Below are 12,898 nucleotides of genomic sequence, written 5' to 3'. Positions count from 1 at the left end.
CATTTGTATTTCTTCTGTGAATTATTCAAATTCTTGACTTTCTTCCATTTGCTTTATTTTTTTCTTTTATAATTAATTGATAGGTGTTCTTTATATGATTTGTATACTAATCTGTCATCATCATTTTACTTTTTTATGGTGTCTTGTAGATGGGGTTAAAATTTGGGGTTAGTCAAATCTGTTGATGTTCTCCTTATAGTTTCTGGATTTGGTATTTTATGTAGCAAGCATTTCTCAAATGTGCTCTATTTTCTGCTAAATTTTGTAGTTAGTTTGTTGTGTTTAATAATCAATGTGGAATTAGTTTTGTATGGTTTTGAGGCGTGTGCTCTGAATTGTCTGTTCAGATCATTTGTCCATTTTCTATTTGGTTTACTTGCTTTCTCTTATTGTTTGGAAGGGATTCTTTTATAGTATGAAATAATAGTATGAATTTTATTCCTTTATATAATCTATTAATTTTATTTATTGTGTCTTTTCTTGTTCAAACTTAAAAATATTCCATATTTTCTTCCAGTGTTTTTGTTTTTAGTTTGTTATATTTCTTACTTTAATCATGAGGAATTTATTTATTTATTTATTTATTTATTTATTTATTTATTTGATAGAGAGAGTGCAAGTGGGGTAGGGGCAGAGAGAGAGAGAGAGGAGAGAGAGAGAGAGAGAGAGAGAGGAGAGAATCCCAAGCAGGCTCTGTGCTGTCAATGCAGAGCCCAGTGCAGGGCTTGAACCCACAAACTGTGAGATCATGACCTGAGCTGAAATCAAGAGTCAGATGCTTAGCTGACTGAGCCACCCAGGTGCCCCAGGGATTTTTTTATCCTGGTAAGATATATATAAAATTTACCATTTTAACCTTTTTTACATATACAGTTCAGTGACATTAAATATATGTTGTGCAGTCATCACCACCATCAATTTCCAGAACTTCTACTTCCCAAACTCTATACCCATTAAATAATAACTCCCCATTTCCTTCTGCCCCCGAGTTCCACCTTCTACTTTCTGTCTTTATTAATTTGACTACTCTAGGTACCTCATATAAGTGAAATCATATAGTATTCGTCCTTTTGTATCTAGCTTATTTCACTTTTGTGAATAAAGCCACTAAGAAGATGAAAGTGTACAAACATCTGTTCTAGTAGGAATACTTAAACCCATAAATTCAATAATTTAGATGAAATGAATCAATTTCTTGAAAGACATAAACTGCCAAAGAAGTTATTTTTTTTTTTGGAATTTGAGAAGGCCATGAGAACCCTGAGAACTTCAGAGTAAGTTATTTGTGTCTCTGTTTCAAAGAACCTAGCACAGTACTTGCTTCATGCTAGATGCTTGATAAATTGTGGTTATTGTTATAATATAACATTACATAAAGCATGTGAAGAATGAACGAAGAAAGGAATGGCATACTAAGTTGGATTTGGGTATGTCTTGCTTAGAAGAGTTGCATTGCTTACATACTTTTGGGACCAAATTATTCATTTATTCACTGGTCTGTCATTCTTTTAAGTTCTTTAGAATGCTTATTGGATAAATGAATTAGTCTGTGATACTAGGTACTAGGAATATGCAGATAAAAAACATGACACCCATCCCTGAGTAGCTCATAATTTAGCAGACCCTAATTGGGCATATGTAGTGAGATACAGAACCAAGATATTCCCAAACAAAATAATATAAAGTGGTTTATCTGGAATAGAAACAACACCCAGTACAGTGGAGTTCAGCTGAGAAGTTAGGGAACCCTTCCTAGAGCTAATAGTTGAACTATGCTCTGAAGGGTTTATACTTTGTGTGAATTCACTTTATAGGTATATAGGCAGAGAAATGAGCAGAGAGAACACTGGGAAGAGTATTTCAGGAAATGGCTTGAGCATAGGTCCATAGCAATGAAATGCTGAGGAATGTCAAGCAGTCCAGTGGGTTAGAGCATAAGGTATGGAGGGATTAGCTAGAAAAAATAGACATGGAAGAAAATGCAAGTCCAAAGGTAAAGGATTGGATTTCTTACAGAATTACTACTCACCAAGTGTAAGTCAATATTAATATTATAAGGGGAACTATTTGGTGGTAATGGTAGAGGAAAGGAGATTCTTCAGTATGTCTTCAAACCCTATACAAACAGCAACCCATTTGTCATCACATAAAGGTGCCCTTGATTTCATCAACTGCACATTTATTTTGAATTATGCTTTTATAGTATTTTTAGATATGAAAGCTCTATATTATTGAATCAGAAAATGTGTCCATATTTTATAATTCCACATCAAAGAGGTTCCATAATTACTCTTAATAGGAGTTAAATATATTATCTCAATTTATAAAGATCAGGAACTTAATTGCAAACCACATTAGTATTTGAAATCATGTGGCAGTTTAAGGTTTGCAATCTACAAGAATGTGACTCTGAGAATTAAAGGAAGGAGGAAGAAATAGGTCCAGAGTGAAAAACATACACCAAAGAAATCATTGCAGAAAGACACCTCATGCAGTAAAAAAAAATATATATATATATTAATGTTAGAGAACTTGGGAGAAAAGTTGCTAAAATACAGTCAATCTAGGGATGAGAATAATAAAACACTTGTAGGAAATCTCACTTCCATGACGTATAGGATATATACTTATTAGTTATTTCCCCACAGCCAGATTTTTAAAAAATATAGTCTTGATAATGTACGCAATACATTTAAGTCTATTTGGGAGGCTGAAAGTTATTCTGCAGTGAGGCCTCTTGGAAAAACCACCATTTCTTCTTCCTAAATCCATGCTCAACTCCTTAAGGCATCAAAATCTAGATAATGTTCCATTAAGATTAAATACTATGAGGATCATATAATGTATAATTAATCAGTTGGATAGGACAATAAGTCATTACTTCCACAGACATTTGTTGAACACCTATAATGTTCCACAGACACTGTTTTGGGTGCTTGGGATACATCTGTGCAAAAACAATTCTTGCCTTCATTAAGCTTATACTGGATAGGAAAAAGTTTCCTCTACTCTTATATTCAGTAAATGGGGGTCTCCAAATTAAACTAACAATAGACATTAATAGGAGAAAAAACACACAATTTTTACTAATATTCATGTGCCCAGGAGTTCATAGAAAAGAAGTAAAACTCAAAGAAATAGTTAGACTCTGGGCTTATAGACTCTTTTAACAAAGAGGGTTTGGGGCACCAAGGGACAATAAATTGTGGGGAAATGACTAAGAAATATATGGGGGAACTAATAAAAGATAAGGACTATTTTATTTTATTTTATTTCTTTTTTTAAAGTTTATATATTTATTTAGAGAGAGAGAAAAAGAATGAATGCACGTGCATGTGAGCCAGTGGAAGAGGGCCAGAGAGAGAGAGAGAGAGAGAGAGAGAGAGATTGAGAATCTCAAGCAAGTTCCACACCATCAGCACAGAACCCGATGTGGGGCTCGAACTTACAAATCATGAGATCATGACCTGAGCTGAAATCAAGAGTTGGCCACTTAACCAACTGAACTACTCAGGCACCCCAAGATAAGGGCTATTTTAGTAAGGTCTGTTTATGCAAACTCATCTTGGTATCAACTCCCCATCTTAGATGACAAAAGTATCTCTTCTTTCCCTGGTATGGGAGGTGGGCACCTTCTTCAAAGGAAAATTGATGCTCTGCTTTTAGGCACATAAAGGGAAGGCATCTGTTGATTTTCAATGGCTTCAGCTAAAAATAATCCTTATGCTAAAGTGGCATATTTTGGGGTGGCCTATTCTGATCCTCTCCACTTAAATTGCAGAAAGATGACAATGCATTACACTTATCTAAACGTAAGTATTTTTCACATTGGACCCAGAATTATCTTCTAACTAAAGGGTTCTCAAACTTGGATATGCAAAGTATCACCCTGGGAATCTTACAGATGGTAATTCAGCAGGTCTGGGCAGTGCCTGAGATTCAGCCTTTCTAATATAGAAGGTGAAGCCCATTCTGCCAAGGTGCCTGGTCCACATCTCAATAGCAAGGTGACCCATGATCAATCTCTAGGTTTGCTATCCAGAAAACTACTCAAGGAAGATTCTCCAAGAAAAAAAAATAGGTATTTTCAATCAGGTAAATTTGAGAAGGGCTGTACGCTATATTTTTCTCTCAAAGATTCATAGTGCATATAACCATAGGGAAAGCTCTAAGAATTTCTTCAGTAAGAAACAAAACAAAACAAAACAAAAAACTGTCTAACTTGCTTTGCCTATTTTGTTATAAATTAACACCAAAATTGTCCAAAAGATACTTGCCCAGGAGACATTTTAAAATTTCCACTTAAGGAATGTTTCATGTTTACCATTAGCCACTCTATAAACCTTGCTTTTATTTAGCTGCTACTCAATAATCTGTTTTGGAGTCAAAATCATATGCTTTAAAACTGAAACTAGTCTTGGTTAAAATTAAACTAACCTGTAGATCATAATGGCATTTGATAAGGAACCCTTGGAGAAAATAATCTTGTTGACAAAAAAAACTCTTTGAAATTTCCAGAACTGTGCTGTTTACTGCTCTATAAAGAAGGTAAGGATAACAAATATTAACATGCCAGGAATCATAAAATACAGTGAGTAAAGAGATATGGACTCAATAATTGTGGCAAATATTTTATATAGCTTCTATTCATCTTGTTTCTTGTTATCATGATCACAGTTTTTTTCTTCCATATTCAAAGGAAAAAGAACAAGAATCTTTGTGACATTCAACTGTTTACATAGTTAAAAAATCTCTTAGAGAAAAAAACTAATTGTGTGGTTTGCAATAGCCACGAAACTTGCACAATTTATTGCTATAAGCAATCTTATTTGTTCACTTACGCTATAGCCAATTCCTGTAAATGAACTATTCAAAAGTCTTATGTAAATTAGCCCACTACATTATATTATGTGGATTCTTTTGTTAAAGGTACTAGACAACAGCTGACTTCCTCCTTGAAGGCCTGCTGGAAGTAAAGGGTGTCTCTCTAATAGATTCTGATCTGAACACAGTGGGAAGCTATATCCTTTCACACTTTGTATTCCACCATTTTGTGGATATTTGAGATTAATCTCCTCCATAATCTGTTGTAGAAGGTACAAATGTAGTAATGTGATTTGCATAGCAGTACCCAGTTCACCTCCAGCCCTGAAGGGTTATGGACAGAGAAAATAAAAATACTTTTAGTATTCCTTTACTACCTACAGAGATTAGTGGGGGGTAGGGCTTGTCCCAGTGAAACAGAATCCTTCACTTTTAAATCTTCTACTCATATGTGATTCAGAGTTGCCATCAGGGTGATTATGTTGTTTGGCAGGACTCTGTAATGTGCCTCATTCCTTATTTTCTTTTAGGTATCTGCAACTCCACATAATCATGTATACCAATCTCTCCTTTTGCGGCAGAACAATTTCCCCAGATTTTGTCAAATTTAGGAAAACTGTTTCTCTTCTTGAATGTGACTTTAAACTGTATTATTTAAAAAAAAACCAAAAAATAAAACTATTAGTCCTTGAGGAACATGCATGTATGTCTGCACTTTTGAGTGATTATTCTGGGCAAAAATTATACCATGAAGAATAGTACTAGAAGAGGAATGAAGGGACAGAGGGACATATTGTACAAAGCACTGGTGAAACAGATTTCAAAGAGGATCAAATCTTAAATCCAAATATTAAGTGCAAAACCCATCTGGGATTCTTGTACCGGGCCCATAATTCCAAAATTCATCTGGACTGTCAAGTGCACGCTCTGGCCTACCCTCTGGGAAGTTTTTATAGGTGATGCTTCACAACCCAGGGTGCACATTGGAAACACCTGAACAGTTTTAAGAACATGCCCATGCTGAAAGCCCACCCCAGAGATCCTGAGTCAGTTGATTGGGAGTGAATCTTAGGCATAGTCCTAACTGAAACAATTTTTAAAAGTTAAATTAGAGTGACCATAACAGCAGTTTATCCCATGATAATAGCCAGTTACCCATGGTCCAAGAGTTGCTAAGGCTGCGTTGAAAAGGACCACAGTCCTAGAGAAACAACTGCTGACAGATGGCTCAGGAGGAGACAGGGGCCAAATCTCCTCTCTCCCCCCATGCTCTGGAGAGAAGCTGACCCTTAAATATCACTTGAAGATGGGGAAAGGCTGATGCTGGGCTACAGTTTGAAGACTTGAAAATTTTCACTCCAGGAAGTCTATTATTTTCTTTTTTCTTTTTTAATGTTCATTTATTTGAGAGGTGGGGGGGGGGGCAGAGAGAGAGAAGAGAATCTCAAGCAGGCTCCATGCTCTCAGCACAGAACCCAACACAGGGTTGCATCCCAGGAACCATGAGACCATGACTTGAGCTGAAATCAAGAGTCTGATGCTCAACCAACTGACCCACCTAGGCAACCCCAATTTTCTTTGTTCTTAATCAGAGATTTGATAGGATCATGAAATAGAAAACTAAATGATTGTTTGCTGTTGTTGCTCTTAACCAGGGAACAAGAGCAAAGTGTATCTGTCATTAAACTAGTAGGTCTCAAGATCAAGGATGGTTTCCTTTATTTTTCCAACTTCATCTACAACAGACTGCATATAGCACATGCTCAATAGAGGGGTTTTCTTTAAAAAATAAATTTTTTAAGGGATGTTTGGAGGCTTGAAGACTTCTATAAAGATGCAAAAGCTAGCTCTCTTTTCCTTGAGTGTTATGTAAATGAGGTATCCAAAAGTAGTAGTTTAATTTTGATGGTGTTTTTTCTTTGAGTTTCTGTAGGGTGTTTTGTTACTTTTGGGTTCCTGTAATTGTGTACTGTAATGATTTCAAATGGCACTGGCATAAAGATGTTCTTGTTCCACTAAAAGACTTCTCTTGAAGCCTATTTACTTAAACTGATTATACTATTACAAAAACCACTTACTTGAATAATGTAGCTATGCAAAGCCTTTCAACCTAGCAAAATAAGGAGGGAATAAATCAGTAAACTCTCATATTTTGCATACATTTTGCCTGACTTTTCATATATAAAAGACTTTCTTCTAAAAGAAATTTTATACAGTTCATGTCTAACATGTGCAAATTATTGTGCTTTTTGCCAAATGTTATTTGTAAAGATAATCTCTCAAAAAGTCACTTTAATGAAAAAAAGGCAATTATCTTGAAAACGTCCTATTTGGTGTTCATTTTTCTACCCTTGGAAAACATAAGGAATATAGTCCCCCTGCCCCCAAGTATCCTCTTTCTAAAAGGCATACACATCAGCAGAACTTATCATTATAAGAAGTAAATGTTCCAACTGTGATACTGTGATGCAGACTTGGGTTTTAAAGCAAATCATTAGGTGTTAACAATATCATTTAACAGGAGTGGACTATTTTTGTAAAGGTAATTTCTGTAAACTAAATAGAATTTTCCTTAGCTTATCATATGGTGAACAGGTCCAAATAAATATTAAGTTGTAGAACAAAAAGTATTCTCAGAGGGTCTCTTGCATTCCATTATTAAACATACAGTCTACAGTTGATTTCACTCAATGGAAAAGTGTAGTTTGAGAAGATGTGCTACTTTTCATAAAACGGCAAGTACAAATATTCAGAGACAATATATTGGAGAAACTAAGGAAGTCATAATGGTTACTAAATCATTTTAGCCATCAGGATTCACTAGATATTTTTTATGTTTTATTTGTTGAGGTACCACAGTTTTTGGTTTGTTGCTTTATTACATTTTACCACTTAGTTAATTTATCTTCAACTCTACATTTAGCAACTCTTACCTTTTTCTCAATGTTTCCAAAGTTTTACTTCTTCCAAACTTCCATTTAGAAGACTTGAGATATAAACTGCACCAAATACAGGCACTTTAGTGTGTTAGCATTGTTTTTCATTGGTTTATAATTATTTTATTCATATTTTTTAAATTTTTTTTTTTATTTTATTACGTTTATTTATTTTTGAGACAGAGAGAGACAGAGCATGAACAGGGGAGGGGCAGAGAGAGAGGGAGACACAGAATCAGAAGCAGGCTCCAGGCTCCGAGCCATCAGCCCAGAGCCCCGACGCGGGGCTCGAACTCACGGACCGCGAGATCGTGACCTGAGCTGAAGTCGGACGCTCAACGGACTGAGCCACCCAGGCGCCCCTATTTTATTCATATTTTTAAAGGCAGAACATTGCTTTTTAAGGCACTAAAGAATTTATTTATGATAATTCTCAAAACTCATTTTAAAAAAAGATTATTGTAGGTGCAACCATAAAGGCTAAGTTTGAAGTACATCACTTCCTTTGATAGCAAAGTCAGCAGTTACCATTTCTTCTCTATGTGCTAGTTCTAGAGTGTGTGTGTGTATGTCTATGTCTATGCCTATGTCTGTCTATGTCTATGTCCCTGTCTATATCTGTCTATAATGGAAAGAGTGTATGTATGTACACTCATTCAGTCTTCATAACAAGCCTGCTCTCTGAGACCTGACCACCGACATTGACAGAAGAAGAAACTGAGTTTGAAAGGACTTTCTCAGGATTATACAGCTTACTAAAAAACAAAGCCAGAAATTTGATCCCATCCTTGATAAACTATAATTCCTGTGCTCTATCTGCCCTTACCCTTCAAAGCCACCTCTTCTTTCATGCTGTGAGAGATTAAATTTTAGGCAAAAGAAACCAGAACATTTTTTACAACTCACTCTGCTAATATTCCCTCACCTAAACCTGAATGGGGGAAAGGTGACACATTTTAGTCAGTATTGAGACATTTTCTGGTATGGCTGATGTGATTGCTATTTTTTTTCCTAATTATTTTATCAAAGACATCAGTTTCTGAGAATTAGGAGAGATGATCACATATAGAGTTTTTATTTCGTTCTCTATTATTTCGTCTTTCATGCTTTGCTGAGAAAAAATATTTTAAAAAGAGCTTAAAAGCCAGAGATGAAGGGCAAGGGGAACTTCTGACTGTGCTAAATGTCTGCATCATTCAGAAGGATCTCATTCTAATTTAAAATTGAGGCAAAAATAGAAGGCATTTTAATGTAAAATGACTTGAAATCTTAGAGTCACACACTTGGGACTGAAGATTCAAGCGTTGCTTAGAAACAACAACAACAACAACAACAACAAACAACACCCTGCTACTTTTCTAACAAAGGCTAGAAAAACATGATGAGTGGAGACTGACCACAGTTGAGCACCTCTTGAGAGAAGCACCAAGTGTGCTCTGTAGGTTCCAACCATAAACCCCAAAGAGACTATCCTGTCGAAGATAAACTATTAAAAAAGATGAGTCTGAGAAACAAGGGATTCAGCCAACTGATCAACAGATATTTAATAGTTGTATCAGCCTGAATGTATTCAGTGGCAAATGACAGAACATCAGAATAACATTGGCTTAAACAGATAGGGCTTTATTTGTCTCCAAAAGAGCCAGTCTAGAGCCTGATGGTCTGGATGGCTTAACAATGTCAGCAAGGACCCAAACTTTTTCTGTCTTTAATAGCTAGGCATTTATGTATGTATGTATGTATGTATGTATGTATGTATGTATGTATGTATTCATTGTCTCACAATCTCCAAAGTTTTCTCAGATCTGTAAGTCTTGTGTCCACATTCCAGGCAGGAAGAAGGCAGAAGAACACGGAAGCAAAAAAGATACTTTCACCTGTTGTTTCAATTATCTATTACTATAAAACAAACTGCCCCCAAATTTAATGGCTTTAGTCAACAAATTAAAAATATTTTGTCATGATTTCATGGAGCAGAGAACTAAAATTACTGAGGGTTGGTCAGGTATCTCTCTTTCACTCTTGACACAGCCTCTCCACATGACTAGTGTGGGCTTGCTCACACCATAGTTCCCTCAGAGTAATCAGATCTTTTGCAGAATGACTCATGACTCCCCCAAAAAAGGAAGAAGAAAGTGCTGGGTGTCATAAAGGCTAATCCTGGAGGTGACACAGCATTAGTTCCACTGCATTCTGTTGGTCCAAGCAGTTACAGTTCATCCCAGATTCAAGGTAAGTAGCTACAGACACCCTTCTATTCTCCCATCCTCCACCTCTCAATGGGAGGAGTATCAAAGAATTTACCTTCATCTTTAACACAGTCTGCAATTGTTGTCATAAATTGTTTGTTTCCTCCACATGCAAAATACACTAATTCCCTCCCTTTTTTGAGACCCTAAAAAGTATCATCCCATTATGACATTAGGCTTGGGCTCAAGGTATAGGATCTCATAATCTCTATCACACCCAGGTGGAGATAAGGCTTCTAAAGTGTAGTTCTTTAATCCTAGTTTCCTGAGTATAATTCCTCTTATGCTGAAGGGCTCTGAGCTAAAGAGATAAGTTATCTGTCCCCCATATTTCACTGAGCAATAATTGGATCTCCAAGATGTGGAAAAGCAAGAAGGCAAGGACAGGCGATGCTATAAAGTCAGAAAGTAAACAGATAAAATGGCCTGAGAAGGTACTTTGTCATTTCTTCCAAAGGATCTTCATCCAGAGGCCTCTATATTATGCCATTATATTTTGGATCTAATTGAAAACACTCTAATATTCCTTGAGGTAAGAACTGAGTCTTGGGGTGCCTGGATAGCTCAGTTGGTTAAGTGTCAGGTCATGATCTCACAGTCCATGGGTTTGAGCCCCGCGTCAGGCTCTGTGCTGACAGCTCAGAGCTTGGAGCCTGCTTCGGATTCTGTGTCTCCCTCTCTCTCTGCCCCTCCCCCACTCATGCTCTGTCTCTCTCTGTCTCTCAAAAATGAATTAAAAAAATTAAAAGAATGAATTGAGTCTTTGCACAGAATAAAACACAAAAGACATAATTTACCAATGATCAAATTAGAAATAAAATTTTCTGTATAACTCTACTTTTCTATAATTTAAATAATTTTAAAATTTAAAATCCAAGGCACTTAGAACCAAGATTTTCATCACATGATGATTGCAAGTTATGATTGTCAGGCATTATATCATGTATTTTCAATTTATACTGTTTCCATTTAAACCATTTCCATCACCACATAAGTTCTGACTTTTATTGTACACTAGCATTATTTATAAAAGCAACGGTAACATTTAATAAAATAAAATTTTTCAGATGCTTATTTTTGGAGCAACCTCTTTCTAATGGGTAAATATAATTGTCATAAGACTTTGGATAAGTGTGTTTGATAAATATCTGCCCTGCTTCCTTATATAACTTTCCTTGTCTACTCCTTTCCCCTTTCTTCTTTTTCTCTCCATTCTCTTTCCTTCCTTCTTTACTTCCTACCCTCTTTCTTATCTCCCTTTTTCCTTCCTTTGTCCCTCCCCTCATTCTCTACTTTGTTACTTATAGTTTTCACTCCACTTTTTTCCTTTTAGACAGTCTGAAAATGCCAAGGATTACCATGTCAAATGTCATACACAAATGTCTAAAAAATGGAAAATCCCTGAAGGCAATAAATCCACCTGTCACTTTTATGCTTTTCTTTCTTTTTAAAAAAATATTTATTTATTTTGAGAGAGACAGAGAGTGAGAGTGGGGGGAGGGGCAGAGAGAATGGGAGAGAGATAATCCCAGGCAGGCTCCACACCTTCAGCACAGAGCCTGACATGGGGCTCAATCTCATGTGAGATCATGACCTGAGCTGAAACTAAGAGTTGGAGGCTCAACTGTTTGAGCCACCTAGGCACCCCTATTCTTTTATTTCTTAATTGTAGTCAACCCATTTCAGCCATATGTCCTTTGCCTTGACACTAAAGAGAAAAAGAATACTCTAAACTGGAAAAGAAACCAATGTCCTCTTTATAGCAGTTTAAAGTCAAAACAACTTATCCATAGTTACTGACTATTGTGCACAGCAGTTCATGTATTGACATTAAAAAAAATCTTCTTTCAGGTTGAATTCAGTATATTTTGTGGTCTCCATTTATTTAAAACTTTTATAATATCCTGAAGTGATATAATTTTATGAATAAAAGACCATCTGGCTCCCCAGAGTGTGTGAGTTTCTTTCAGCCTCTCTGAATGGGGCTTTATTTTCAGTAACAAGCTACATTTAAAAAATGGGTTTGTGATGAATAAGCCAGGGAGGCCTCATAAAATGCCAATTTTGTCTTTTCAGGAGTCTTTATCTCTTGTTTCCACCTCTTTATCCTTCATATGTTCATAGGAAATGGAGATTTTTATTACCTTCCTTCTCTTTGTCTTGAGTTCTTACAGAGGAGTCTAGGATGGAATCACTGAACCAAAGTTACTAGTACCATTCAATATGGACGCCTTCTGTTTTAAGTTGGGGAAGGTTGCATAAGATACCCTACCCTGTAAAGATTCCTGTGTGAATAATCCAGTCAATAGTGAAAACTAGAGATATACCAATAGCAATTCTAGAAATGAGAAATGGTGTCATTCACTTTCTAGAAGCAACAACAATGTTTTGCTATTAGAATGTAAGGGGAATAGGGCTGATAGAGATAGAGTTCACTCATAACTGTCCTCTAAGAAACGTAAATTGTGCTGGGGATTGCTAGTTATGTTGTGTAACAAACAATCCCAGAATCTCAGTGGCTTACAAAACAAATAATTATTCCAACATGTAAAAGCTCATGTATGGCAATACTAGAAGACATAGATAAAGTAGTTAAATGTCCACAGCTTTACATAAAATAACTGATTGCCAAAGCTAGAAAGGTAGACTGATAGAGGTATGTTATATTGGTGACTCAAACTTTATAAGCAACATTACTACTGGAGAAGTTATTTCCAAAAGAGTGACCAGAATTTGGTTAAGTACAAAAGACAGTAGTTGTATTTTATAACATTCAGTATTTATTAAAAATTATTTTTAAAATTATGTTCCTGTCTGAAATCAATCTATGTTCTAAAACTGCTATAGTTTTTACTTACATGACTGTGCACTAGGATATTTAAAATTGTA

This window comes from Panthera pardus, unplaced genomic scaffold, assembly GCF_024362965.1.
Source record: "Panthera pardus isolate Hobbes unplaced genomic scaffold, ASM2436296v1 HiC_scaffold_16, whole genome shotgun sequence".
NCBI classification, from domain to species: Eukaryota; Metazoa; Chordata; class Mammalia; order Carnivora; family Felidae; genus Panthera; species Panthera pardus.
The sequence above is the reverse complement of the archived record's forward strand: the minus strand, read 5'-3'. Positions refer to the sequence as shown.